This window comes from Rousettus aegyptiacus, unplaced genomic scaffold (assembly GCF_014176215.1).
Source record: "Rousettus aegyptiacus isolate mRouAeg1 unplaced genomic scaffold, mRouAeg1.p scaffold_m13_p_5, whole genome shotgun sequence".
Taxonomy (NCBI): domain Eukaryota; kingdom Metazoa; phylum Chordata; class Mammalia; order Chiroptera; family Pteropodidae; genus Rousettus; species Rousettus aegyptiacus.
In genome coordinates, this window is record NW_023416308.1 from 26,385,661 (window position 1) to 26,399,850 (window position 14,190).

General features: G+C 39.8%; 1 pseudogene; it reads right to left on the minus strand.

The window, feature by feature from the left end:
* Nucleotides 1-12,532: 12,532 nt before the first annotated feature.
* LOC118603110 lies at nucleotides 12,533-12,651 on the minus strand (annotated as a pseudogene).
* Nucleotides 12,652-14,190: the final 1,539 nt, after the last annotated feature.

Consider the following 14,190-nt stretch of genomic DNA (forward strand, 5'->3'; position numbering starts at 1 on the left):
ACATAGCACAATTCCTGGGAAATTCTAACAGCTTACCATGAGGCCCCTCCCCAAATGAAGCCCTACACACCTCCATTTCTCTCCTAAGCTTCAAGAAGGAAAGAGGTCATGAATCTAAGCAAGAGCAAAAATAAAACCCTTCATATTCCCATCTCCCTTTGTCCCAGTGGCTTCAGGCTCTTCTTGGGAGCATGACACTGAACACAAAAATAGCTACAAGAAGACTTCAGGCAAGTTACTGGCTAATGGAGCCAAAAATGATTACTAAAGGGACAGTCAGAAAGACTCAGAGCTCCATCCTTAGAGGAGTCAGTGCAAAGATTGTTGAAAAAGGGGAGTCAGGATGCTTGTACTCCAGTGCCAGCTTAAACAGGAGCTGGTTTTAAAATCTTAATCAAGTCACTTTTCTTCCCTGGGTCTTAGCTTCTGTATGTGCAAAATGAATGTGCCAGTAGACATGATCTTGTACCTATACTACTCTGACATTCCCAGAATCTATGAAGGGTGTGTGTGTGTGTGTGTGTGTGTGTGAGTGTGCGTGTGCGTGTGTGCACGTGCGGGCGCAAAACACTAAATTGCTGCTGTAAGGGAGAAAAAAGAATTTTAATCTACTTTCTTAGCCCTATGGCTGGGGACTACGGATTAAGCTGACAAAAGACAGATTAACAGAAAAAAAAGCATCACATTTTATTTGATATTTTTACAGTCCTGTGAAAGCCTTCATAGGAAAAACGAAGACTTGAAAGAGAAGTTAGAACTGAGAGCTTAGATACCTTTTTAACAAAGAAAGATAAATTTGTGGAGAAGTGACAAGACAAAAGAAAAGGGGTTTGAACTTCTAGGGGTGGCAAATCATGGGAAAATGACTAGGACATTTATGAGGGAAACGAGTGGAAGATCGGGGTTATTTTAGCAGGTTTGTTTGTACAGATCCATCTCAGCCTCGGCTCCCAGTCCCCAGTGATGAGAATGTTCTTCTCTTCCTGGTCTAGGAAGGGCACCCTACTCAGGGGAAATTTCACGTCCTGCTCTAGGTAGAGGGTGGAGAGCTGAAAGCCCTTCCTGTACCTGCTGTTTCTTAAGTGACTTCAGCTCAAAATAATCACTGTGCCAAAGTGGCATATGTAGGGTGACTTGTTCTGAACTTTTTCCCTGCCCACTTCAACCTTCTTCCAAAGGAATACAAAGCCCTGAGTAGTTCAGAGAATGAGCGGGACTTACTCGACATGTCTGGCTTATTCTGCATTTCTGAAAATCTTTGCTTTCTTCTCCTCTCTTTAGTTGGAAACCTAACCATCATACTTGTGAAAGAGAGAAAGGGGAATGAAGAGGCTCTGAAATGCTTATTTAGACAGTGCCAACATAGCAAAAGAGCATTTGACACAAATGGGGTATCTAGTTACCATAGATCTTATGAAGCTCATTCAAAGAATGTAATGGAAAAAAAATCAAATAATGAACCATTCAGGGAGATGCAAAGCATCTCTCCCATTCTCATTCTTTTGTTCTCGTAGCTATCTCAGGAGACAAAAATATATGGGAAATTAGACCAAGAAGTAAGGGGATATTACAGAAAAGAGAAGGGTAATAGTGAGAAAGATGATAAAAGGATCCAAGGTTAGGAGAAGAGCATAAACAAAGGCCGTGTACCTCTAACAAAATGAAACATTGGTGAAAAGGACGTAGATGAAGATTTTTATGGTAATGTAGCTTTAAAAGAATGGTGAGGAGGGAGAACCGTAGGGAAAGAGTGGTTATGAAGGGCATGCCAAGGCCAAAGTTTCCTGCTTCACAGTTTTGCTGAAGGTAGAAGGAACTGGGTCTTTGGCCAGATGGGCATCAGTGTGACCCAACAGGGCACTGCAGTGTTTTCAGGACACTGCTGGAGCCAGTGTCAACCCTCTGCACCAGCCTCCTGCTCAGGGGCCAGCTCTGCTTCCACAACATGATTCAGCCTATGCTCAATGCTTGACTCATCAAACTAGCACCTTCTGGACATTCTTTTTCCGAAGTGCTTTCTAAAGACTGTGCCTCATGTGATCTGTGTCCCGGAACCAGTGTTCTTGTCTTTATAGCGTAGCATGCTGCATGGAAAGTCTGGGGTGTGGATCAGACTGATCTGTCCTTGAATCAGATCCGTATTGGTTGTTTGATTTTAGGCCAAGTAGTTTCTTCCTTGATAAAGTAATGACATAATAATACTGTCTACCCTAAAGGCTTCTTGTAAAGACTAAGTGAGATTATGAATGTGGAAGGGTTTAATGTAGAGCGGTAACTCAGCAAAATTGGGTAGCCTTCTCCCTAAGCCTGATCTACTTACCGAGATAAGAAACTAGCAAGAAGCACCGTGGTGATAACAACAGTCTAAATATACCGGTATCCAGAGCTCTCATGTAGTCACCAGGGTCCTAGTGGCTTTATGTAGGATTTGGATCCATAATCTCTAAGTGCCTCCGATTATGTATATGTGATGAGAGAAGAGTAAAGGTAACTTTCCTAAAGTAGTGGGAAGCTTGTTGGTGAAAGCTTTGCATCCTCTGAGCTCTCAGGTCTATTTGCTGTCGATAAAATCGAGTGGTTCTCAGAAGAGTGAGAATTGCCCTCCCGAGGTTGCAGAGGTCCGTATCCTCCCCAGAGCCCAGGCATCAGGGACAGACCCACTGCTCACAGATTGCGGAGCCTGGGCAGCATAAATCTTCCCCTTCATAAAGCTCCTCACTACCTGCTTTCATCCCCTGTTTCAGAGGTGACATGTTTGAGCAAGAGATAGACAGAGGCACATGCAGACATTATCCCATCTGTTATGTCCACTTTTTATCATTTTCAGAGGAAGAGTCAGCACATGTGCAACTTCCAGAGCAATGTTGGATCAGAAAGGTATGTCCTGCCTGTGTTTGCTGCTGAGCTTTCCCGGGAATGACCTGGACTCAGAAGTCAGGACAGAAAGCCAAGGAACAGCAGAATTCCAGCCTTTGTCTTGGGGCCTTTTCCTTTCTCCTCAGAATAGGCCTTCCCTGGGAGGTGGTAGGGGAAAAAACGTCATGGAGAAAGAAAACTTAGCAGTGGCATCTGTGGGATGCTTTATATTGTTTTCTTTAGTTTCTCTTTTATTACTGGGAATTATTTTTTTGTCCTCAGCTAAATTGTAAATATATCAAAACTCATGTTCTATATTTTTCTTAATTTACTACTATTTAATAATGACTTCTCACTGTGGGGGTGTTCATTTTATCTTTTCTCTCCTCTGTTAAAATTTGCCCGTAACTCTTTTTTTAAAGTAAAACTTCTTCTATTTTGTCCCATCCTCTTAGTACACCTGCACATTTTATGCTATAATAATTAGTACTATCAATATTTATTATTATATATGTATGTATGTTTGTGTGTATATACATATTCCTTCTAGGCACTGATGTCTCATTGTATTTTATGTGTTTGTGTTTTATATGTTTCCCTTCTATCGAATTGTACACAGAACCATTTCTAACAGATTGTGAAGGGCCTGGGAAATTACCCCATACTTTTCTTGTAGGCGAAATCTGATTAAACAACAGGGGCTATTTTAATCAAGGTTTCATAGAGAGTAAACTACAGAAAAGCAGTCATCTGGAGGAAGAAGATATTACAAAGGGGAAGAAGCTTGAGGAGCTGCCAGGAGGTATGAGGCAGCTGCTACATCTGGTAGCCCAGTTGCTTAGTGACCCTTTCCCTTTTCTGTAGGGGAGTGCTACAGGGGTGAAAACATGTAAAGCCTTGCCCATCATTCATGCTTGCTGTTCTAGGGATGGTTTTGATAGTAAGTTCTTTATGATGACGGATAACAGCCTCTGGGGCTGTCCCGAGATTGCTGAAGGCCTATGAAGGTAAGTACATACCAGATATTGCCTGCACACTATGTCTATGAAAGTACAACTACTTTTTTGTAAAAATTTTTAGAATTTTTGTTTTTCGATATTGGAAGAGGTCTTCTATTTGAAAAAAGTTGGGAGTTATTAGGAAGCACAAAAGCTTTGTAATTATGCAGATCCGAGGTGGAATCCAGGTCTTGCATTTTCCAGCTATGACTTAGATCAAGTGACTTAGTCTTTCTGACTCTCTGGGAAAATTAAGGTTAAAGAATGACAATTTTGAGGGGTCATTGAAAGAATTACATTTAACATATGAATGTGCTTGACTCATGCGTGGCATGTAGTAAATGCTCAACGGTAGCTATTGGTACTAATATTTCCCCATTGCACATTGTCCTGACTGCACTTCAATTTGTATTGATGGCCTTTGGTCATGCTGACATATTAATAATAGTAACAAAAACACATCACTGTATTAAAATCTTGGTCTACTCCGTCTTGGATCTTGCCCCTATGACATGCGTTCCATCTGTGTCCTCACAGGATTTCCTTGTGCCTTCACATCCTGCTGTCCACATGGGACCCTCTGTGAGGCTGTTGTTGGCTTGGGCTTCAGCGTGAAGATCTGAATCCTAGACCTTCTCCAGAGGCCAGTAAAAGGGGCTCTGACTTCTTTCTCGGAATTGTTCATTCTTTCCATGGTACCTACTCATTCACATCTTCTGGAATGTCTCTATTATCCCTCTCTGTTTAAAAAAATAATATATAAAATGAACGAAAATAAAATGGGGATAGTCAATAATGAACCATGTGGTGGATAAGAGCATGGTGAGAACATTCTTGTTCTCCAGGCTGTCTGATTGACCATGCTATTTAGGTCCGATCTCAAACCCACTGTAGTGAGTAAATTGAATTGCTTAGTGAGAAACAAACAAAAAACAAAAAACAAAATAACAAAACATTTTTCCTTACTATGGAAGAAACTAAAAGGCTCTTTTCTGATTTTTAGATTCTGGTCATGCAGCCAAAACCTCTTTTTATCTGCTTTTGTATATATTTTTTTAACATCTCATGATTAGGTTTGATCTTCTTAAAGGCTTTGATTAAATAGTCTGCACTTTCTGATGCGCAGTTCACCATTTTCTATGGGAGGGTGTCTCTCAATGCCTCATATAGACTTTAGAATGAAAATGTTATTCTCACCCTCAAGCCATAATAGGCTTTTCATCTTCAACATTATTATTATTATTATTTTATTTTTGACAGAGAGACAGCGGGGAACGCCTCTCCCCGCCCAGCTGGGCCTTCCAGGCTCCCCTCCACAACCCTAAGGCGGGAGGCCAGGGCAGCATGGAGTCACACGCCACCTTTGCCCCTCGGTTTGACCCATGAACCCGTTAATGGAAGAACCGCGGCATGTAAGTTCACGGGAAGACGTGCGCCCTCCCAACCGGAGGCCATCAGCGGCCAGCCCAGACAGTCTAGGGGCTCCAACTGCATCTCTGAGGGGCCATCAGTAGTTTCAAGGACATGCGTTTATCCTTGTGGTGTTCTGGTTGGAGGACTCCAAGGGACATCAAGTCTTGAGTGCAGTCCCAGAGTCTCAAAAACCAAACCACTGGAGTCTTACTCTAGTTGAAGTCATGATGGCAATTCTATACAGAAGCCCATGTTTCCCAAATGGTTTATTTGTAGCATTTGAAAAGGACCACAGCAGTCTCCTACCAAGGCCAGGTTTGAGACCCAAAACATGAGGATTCAGCAGCAATTACAGCCCACTCTGTAGCTCTCCCATGAGGGGATGTGTTTCCTTCTTTTCTTCTCTATTGCTTTACATACATAAACTGCTCTATTTCCTGACCTAAAAGTGTTAGAGCCTCAAGAAAAAGGGCTACCTCTCCCATTTTCTGAGTATGTCTGTTTCACTCGGAATAATGCGAGGCACACAATAGGAATTTACTATACTTGTCAGTCAGATCTTAGTATATCAAGGGAAACAGCTCACTCAGTGCTGGTGACTTTCTCTGAGGTTTTGCACAAGGTCCAATTTTGTTGTTGACATTCAACACACGTGAACTAGGCATCCAAGCTCTTCACCTACCTCACTGGGAACGTGGGGCTGAATGAGCTAATGTCTAAGAAGCACTTAGTGCATTTAAGGTGCACGCGCGCGCGCGCACACACACACACACACACACACAGCAGTGAGCTATTCTTATACCCGGCTCTTGGGCTTGCTAAAACGGAAGTTTCATAAGCTCTCTCTGCCACTTCCTCCTGGAAATAGTCTGAGGATATGCTCTCTTTGCCTTTCATCTAGCTTTCAGCTTCAAATTCCATTGTCTGAAGTCAGAAAGCAGGGTTCAAAAATAATGAAGGGAAGGTTAACCAGATTTCACTGAACCTTGGATAATTAAGAGACCTAAGAATGAGAAATTATTCATCTCTCGATCTCCATAAACACCAGGCTATGTATTTTATTCTATAAGCCTTTCACTGTAATTGAATAAATAAGATGTATTGTTTTTTTCCCCCCCTAAACTGCAACAACTGCCCTAAAAATAGGTTGGTTCAGTTTTGCTTGGGGGAAAGCTAAAGACTAGGCAAGGCAAGTCTATACCTTTGATGACCGTCAGCTCTTTGGGTCTCTGTATCTTATCTCTCCTCCTCATTCTCAGGCTCACATTGGGGTGATGCTCCAGAGTCTTGCAACTTTATATTTCCAAACCATGCATGACAATGATGGGGCCATTGGCAGACATGCACCTGAGTGATCAGGCTGCTTGTTTTCCTGTTTTTCCTAACTTGGAGTTCATATATGACTTGGGCTTTGGAGACGGTCAAGAGTATAGGTTTGCCAACTCATGCATAATTATAAAGCACATATCGTCCCACATAATAAAGACTGTGAATAGTTTAATTCCTAGTATGAGAGTGTGTGTGTGTGTGTGTGTGTGTGTGTGTGTGTGTGTGAGAGAGATAGAGAGAGAGAGAGACAGAGACAGAGAGAGAGACAGAGAGAGACAGAGAGAGACAGAGAGAGAGAGAAGGAGAGAGATTAATTGAGATTACTGGTTTCGAAGGCACACAATGCCATGGCCTTTTATCCTAGCCTATGTCGCATAGCACATTCCAGCTGGTCAGAGTCATGACTTGAAAAGATGGGCTGATTGAAATGCTGACTGTACATAAGACAGGCAGTCAGCCCCATGCAATTAACAAAGAAAAGGGCCCCTCCCTGCTTTTCCTACTGTTCTTATTTTTCCCCAAACTGTTTCTTTCCTTCCAGAGAAAGAGGAAATGTGCAAAGAAGCAATTAATTATAATTATATACATCCTGGGGTATGGGAGAACTAGTTACAAAAAATTTTGAAGTTCCAAAATTGTCTAATAAAAACTACCCCAACAACGTCATAATTTTTGGAGGAAGTTAAATTTTTATAGATTTCGATGATAAGAAAAATTTGCTAAAATTGAGCATTCTTAATCATCACACTGTCACTTTGCAAAGTAATTGTGGAATTAGGAATAATTACACTCTAAAGAAAGAAAATGAAACAATCTGCCTTATGATATTTTAAAATAGAATTATGATTCTGGTTTGTCCCATAAGTCAAAAAGAAACCAAGCACAAATTGTGGGTGAAGTAATAACCCAGGGCCTTAGAAACTTAGGTTTAATGCTTAAAATGCTAGATGATGGGACTTGATGTGCTTAGTTATAGGTAGAGGGCCACCCAAGAGAAGAGGGAGAATCTAGTATGCAGAAATGTAAAGATCAGGAAGTCTTCAGGATTGGGGGTGCACGATCTTCCAGGGAGTGCTGTGGTACCAAATAAGAACCATGAGCGTGAACTGGATGATAAATTGCTTGCTGTTGGCACACTCTTCTGGTAAAATTTCCATGTCTCTGCCAATGAAATCTCACTCTAACCAGTCCCAGCCAATCCAAGATGACAAATGTAGTAGTCAGGAAACAGACTTCAGAGAAACAGAACTGATAGAATATAGATCTAAAGATTATAGGAAGTAGCTCATGTGGTAATAGAGACTGAGAAATCCCATGATCTGCCTTCTGAAAGCTGGTGAACCAGGAGAGCTAGTTGTGTGACTCAGTCTGAGATAACTGAGGGGCCAATTGTGTCAAGTCTGAAAGTCCAAAAGCTTCAGAACCAGGAACTTTGATGTTTGAGAGCAGAAAAAGATGGTCATTTCAGCCCAAGAGGAGAGAGAGAAAATTCTTCCCTCCTCTGCCTTTTTCAGGCCCTCAATGGATTGGATAGGGCCCACTCACATTAGTGAGGACACAGCTTCTTCACTCAATCTACTAATTCAAAAGCTAATCTCTTCCAGAAATACCTTCACAGATGCACCCAGAAATAATGTGCAACTATCTGGGTATTCCTTAGCCTAGTCAAGTGGACACAAGTAAAAATGAACCATCACGTGAATTACAGTAAGAAAGTGTTCAAAGCATTCTGAGGGTCCCCGTGTATAGACATAAAAAATTCAATTTGTTCTTATACTATGAGAATATTAAGGCATTATAGGGATTATCCCTGAAAAAAAAAATTCTATCCTTAATAATTCCCACCACCATGGAGTTAAATCAGGGCAATTTAGCAACATGGATCTGCAGCACTCACACTAGGACATTGTTTCTAGAAATCCCCCTGAAGTATAGTATTGACTCTTAGTAGTAAAAGTGGAGACATTTAGAATGACAATTTGGTCATCAGAAGATGAAGGGTTAAAAGTGGACAGTTATCCCATTGAATTAAGAGCCAAAAATATAGGCATTAAGGGAATAATAGCTGAATAGTAATAATAATACATTATGTCAACAGCAGTGACAAAAGAAACACTCAGTGTATTTATAGAGCTAAATAAAAGACAGATCCAGGTCCTACGTTTTGATTCTGAACAACCTTCTCAGTTGGATTTGCTTCTGCCTAAAGATTATTTTGGGGAGACCTATTATTATCCATGATTTATCACGCTGCACTAGGGGGGACTCATACTTTCTGCAGAGACAATTATTCAATTCTCACTGGAGGCCCTTAAAGGAGCTGAGTCCTGCTCCAAGGGTTCAAGTTGAAAAGATGGTCCAGTAGGAGCTAGTATCTAACACCATCATATCTAGTGTGATGTGCAGTATGGGCTCCTTTCTCTGCTGTGATGCCTCAGGTCCTTTCTCACTAAATGTACTCGTTAATCCCCTCATTATGATGAGGACAGAAGAGGAATTCACATTTATGATGAGTCTCATGCAAGAAATCCCTTCAACAGGTACCCATCATCCCAAAGAGTCATGGGTTGCAGTTAGTTCTGCAGCACCATTGAAATGAAAAAACAAATGAAAGCCATGACCTAGAAAGAAAAGAGTCTGGAAAAATTCTGGAAGCAGTCTTCATTTGAGTAGGTAGGTACTTGAACTAGCCCAATGGTGCAGCTGTGTTTGAGTGGAGGTCACCAGAGCTTTAGAAAAATAGAGAAGTCATTGTATTTATTAGAAAAGAGCTCTGAGACTTTGGCGGAATAAAAATGCAGTATTACTGCTAACCAATAACTGTGAAAATAAACAATGATAAATACCATATTAAATCTAAAGTGCTACATTAGTAGATAATAACAAGTATGAGAGTTAATAGCCAGCCATTACTACAGGCCAATTTATTATTTAAAACATTTATTAAGACATAACAATAGCCAAATAATTTTTTGTTAAAACAGTTATTAAACTGAAGCCCTGTATACATTAATCAACTGATATTTATCATTTAGATTGTCTCATTATATCTAAAAGGGTGTATATACTTCCAAAACAAATTTAGCAATTTTAAATGAACTCCTTTTGCCAAGTATACATGTGTAAAGATTATTGTATCTGCCAGTTGGATAGCCAGACATTGGAGTGGACTCGTTTAATTAGGAACAATTGCCGATAAATCGTTTTTTTCTTTTTATAGGATAATTAGAATTTTTGCGTGTATGAGTGTGTTCTAAATTCTAATTTGATTTTGGACATTGTTCTGCAACCAAGTTAATTTTTTGTAGCTCTTTTTGATCATGCACATTTCCATAAAATATAATAAAGTTTATTGCTGTTATATCAGTCATGCAAATAATCCAAGATCTATCTACTCATTTATTCACATAATTTAGGATAAACCACGTATAATTGCTTATACAATGCCTTCAATCTGGCTTACTATACTAGACCCCAAATACGACTTTTAATTATTCACCTAACATTTTTTTATTTATACTATTTTTCTCCCAGGAAAAGCCCTCTTTATCATTTCTGCCTATTAAAATCTTTTCTAGTTTTCAAGCGCAACTCAGAAATTATTTCCCTAATTTCTCTCATTTACATGTCATCTCTCTAACACATTCCTGCCATTATCTCTCATTCTGTGTAGCACAGTGCTTTGCAAAGGGACATTGAAACAATAGGTTTGACTAAATGAGTGAGTGAAAAACACAAGTTCCCTGTTGATGAAAATGTCTAGCTTCTCTGCTCTGGCTACCCTGGAAGAAAAATCCGACATAACTTGGGTGTTGAAGGAAGCTCAAGTCCATATGCAGCCAAATGAACTCAGAGGGGAGTGATTCACTCACATGGAGAGGGGAGGATGTAGTCATTATCTTTCTTCCCCAAACCCATGATTTCATTGGCTATAATCACCTGGGGTAAGTGTTTTTATATTTTGGCTTGCAAATCTTAATCTTCAACAATTAAGGAGGAAAAAATCTGCCTCCCACAGTGTTGGGCAGTAAGGTCTCCCTGTGACGAATGAAGTGCCGGGCCTCTCTGTGCACGTGTGCTCACCAGAGGCAGCGTGTGGCCATAGTCTCTGTGCCCTGCATCCAGGTCAGGAGGCCCTGAGAGCCTGCTGCCCCCTGAGCAATTAGACTCAAACACCACATGCTGTACAGTGGCCAATTAGTCAGTAAGAGAGCAGAGGCCCAGGACTTTAATTGCTCTAAGTGCCTGTTTGTGTGCTATGTGGGTAGCAATTTTAAATATACTTTCTGGCTTGCAGAACCTTGTATTCTAAGGGAAAGATGTGTTAGAGACCCTCATAGATACTGGCAGCCATAAGTGTCCTGGAAGAGGAATGAATGTTAGATTTCAGTTTCACCCAGATTTCAAATTTTACTCGAAAAATTTTAAGAGATGAGATAATATGATTTTTTAAAGTTTCATTTTAACATATTTCCCCCCACATTATTACTTCAAAAAAAAATAAAAATTTCACAGTTGATGGTAGGGCTATCCCCTCCACAGCTGCAACTAATTTTTCTGTGATACCTTCCCAAAGAGCTTTCACGAAAGATTCCAAAGATCTTTTGGATCATCAGAAGGGTCTGTCATTATTCGGTCACATTCTGTGTCACTGGTTCCTGCTGGTGAAATCTTCTGTTGTGAGAATTTACATACCCATCCACTAGCAGCTTGATCATATTCTCTAGTTCACACTGTGCTGAGAAGAACATAGACTGAGTTCAGTCTCATTAACTTAATACACACAATTTGGCCATTGATGATTATAAAAAGATGTCACTCACTGTAATGAAACATACAGAAGGTGTCAAATCACCTAAATTTTTATCTCTAATATGTTTCAGCCACATCGTTTTAGTTGTTGCCTTCTTAGTTCAGGACATATCACTTCGTGCTAAGATTCATAAAGTGCCCTTTGCCTGGTCTTCCCATCTTCTAACTTTCCCCAGCCCAATCTGGTCTTCACACTTTGTCAGAATTTTCTTCCTGGAGTGTAGATCAGCCCCTACTCGATCACCTCTAATAATCTCTCTGACTTTGTTTTCCTCGTATTGTCTACAAACATTTTACTAGCTAATTCAAAGACATAAATTCATTGTTCCACACTTTTGGCCTCGTTCTTTCCCCAATTTGTCCTAGTCTTGCCATCTGGAATTCTTTTGCCTGTGTGTCAATAATACAACATTTTCCATCCATCCCTTAAGGCTCATCTTAAACCACACCTATCCTAGAAGTCTTTCCCATATTTTACCAACTGCAACACTTACTCCCTCTGCCCAATTTCATAACATGCTGAACTTCACTCAAACTATGGTAGAGTCATTTGTGTATTCGTTGTAGTTCTCTAATCTAGCATTTCCCAAAGTGTCTTTCAGAAATATTAGACCTATGAGATTCTAGTCTAGTAAAGAGTTGTAGTTGTATGGTTAAAAAACTTTGGAAAGTGCTGTGAACTATTTTTTTTTCTCTCTTATAGCTTTGTAAAGTGAGTCAACATTATAAAGATTCTGAGAAGTTACATAGTGAAGAAACCTGTTTACTTTCGTCTAACTAGAAGCTTCTGAAATTTATTTATCTATAAAAGACTTTCGTGTAACACCTACTAACTAGTATCTCAAAGAAAGACTACATTTTGGGAAATCTGCTCTGGTACACTATAAGTTCTTTGAAAGTAAGGAATCTCTCTTATCTTTGACTCCTTCATAGTAACAAGCAAAGTGCCTGAATATAGTAAGTGCTAAATAAAAGTTGACATAAATTTTATTGACATCATGAACTATTTGGGTTCCCTAGGAATATACTTCATAATTTTTTTTTTTTAGGCTAGGCAATCCTTGGTTGACCGCACAGATTGCAAGGAACTGCCAGCTTATAATCCTTTATTTTTTAATTTTTTACACCTACAGCACCTGGTCTTCCTAGATGGTCTCCTATTCAAGTACTAACCAGGCCCAACTCTGCTTAGCTTCCGAGATCAGACAGGATCAAGCTTGTTCAGGGTGGTATACATATAGCTGAATTATGATTTTGTAATTCATTAATTCTATGGTATATTTTCCATGTATAAAGTAGTTACATAATAATAATAATAATAATAATAATAATAATATAACGACATGCTCATAAAAACATGAGAAGGATTGGGGCAAAGTAGTAATATTAGATATTAGGTAATGCATCACATTGTATATCACATTTCACTTAGATGATCTTATTATTATTATTATTATTATTATTATTATTATTATTTCCAGGTTTAGCGCTAAGAGCAGTAGTTACCATTCACAGAACAGTTGTGATATGCCAGATACTACACTGGGCATTTTACATATGTTATCCAATTTTGCCTTATTAAAAACATCAAGAGAGGCATTACCACTTTAACTTTATAAGCGAAGAAACTGAGGCTCACAGAATTTGAGGCTCAGAGTCACAGGCTTAATAAGAAGTAAAGTCATCTGATACCTGAAGCATCATGCTGAACTCTGTCCCTGTGCTGTGCCCCAGGGTCTGATGGATGTTTCTGCTCTGTCTTCATTCTTTCCTGTTACTATTGCTCAGCCTGAACCTATTTCCTACCCGACTCCTGAAGCACAGGCTGCCGGTGTGGGCACCTTTCACCTCTAAAATGTTCAGGCACCAAGTCCCTCTTCTTCTTGTTATTGACTAGTTGTGAGGTAGTGGAGAGGAGTGGAGGAAATCACATCATGGGCTTTTGTTATTCAAATAGAGTTAATTTACAGACCTCCGAATAGTCTGAAATTCTTACATTTATGCACAAAGTGGATATAAGTTTTGTGATATCTGAAATGTATACAGTTTGGGGGACTCTCTTTAGAAAATAACAAAAAATTATAAACAGAAGTTCAGTTATAAGGCCTAGGAGTGAGTTCTTGCAGGTGAAGAAGAAGACACTGAAGTTTAAGATTTACTAGCTTCTGTATTTACCTCTGTCTGCCCCTGATACAGAGCCCTACACTGGGAATTCTGCAGTTTTAAAAAGTAGAAAGCACTTCCTTTGCCTGTTGATGATTAGAGAAGAGTTACAAAGCAAAAGGGCAATGAGTGATCATTCATTTAGTGCCATCAAAGAAAGTAAAAATTAGATAATTTGCCAGATTAGACAATCTCTCTGCTAAGAATAGAGCTAAACCATTTTAGATACGAGTGGTGCACAAGTGAGAACATAAGGAAAAAGATGTCACATGGTTAAATTAAGAACCGATAGTCTCGTGTTAGCCTCCCATATTTGTGACTATGAAACTTGGTATCACAATCAGAAATGCACAAACTTGACTTTATATATAGTCTTTATAGAGCAATTTTATGTTTCAGGGGGAGAGGCACTGGGAATGGCTTTCCATGACTCACCTGTAGGGAGACACTTGTGGAAGGTGATCTAAACCTGTAGGAGCTCTGTGGCCTAGCTGGAGGCATCTCTGACACAGCATGCGCTGACCGTTCAGAGTTTTCTCTCTAAGCCATTTCTGCTGATGCTCACATATCAAGCAAGATGCCCATCATGAACTATCATTTCAAGAACTAAGTTTCCAGT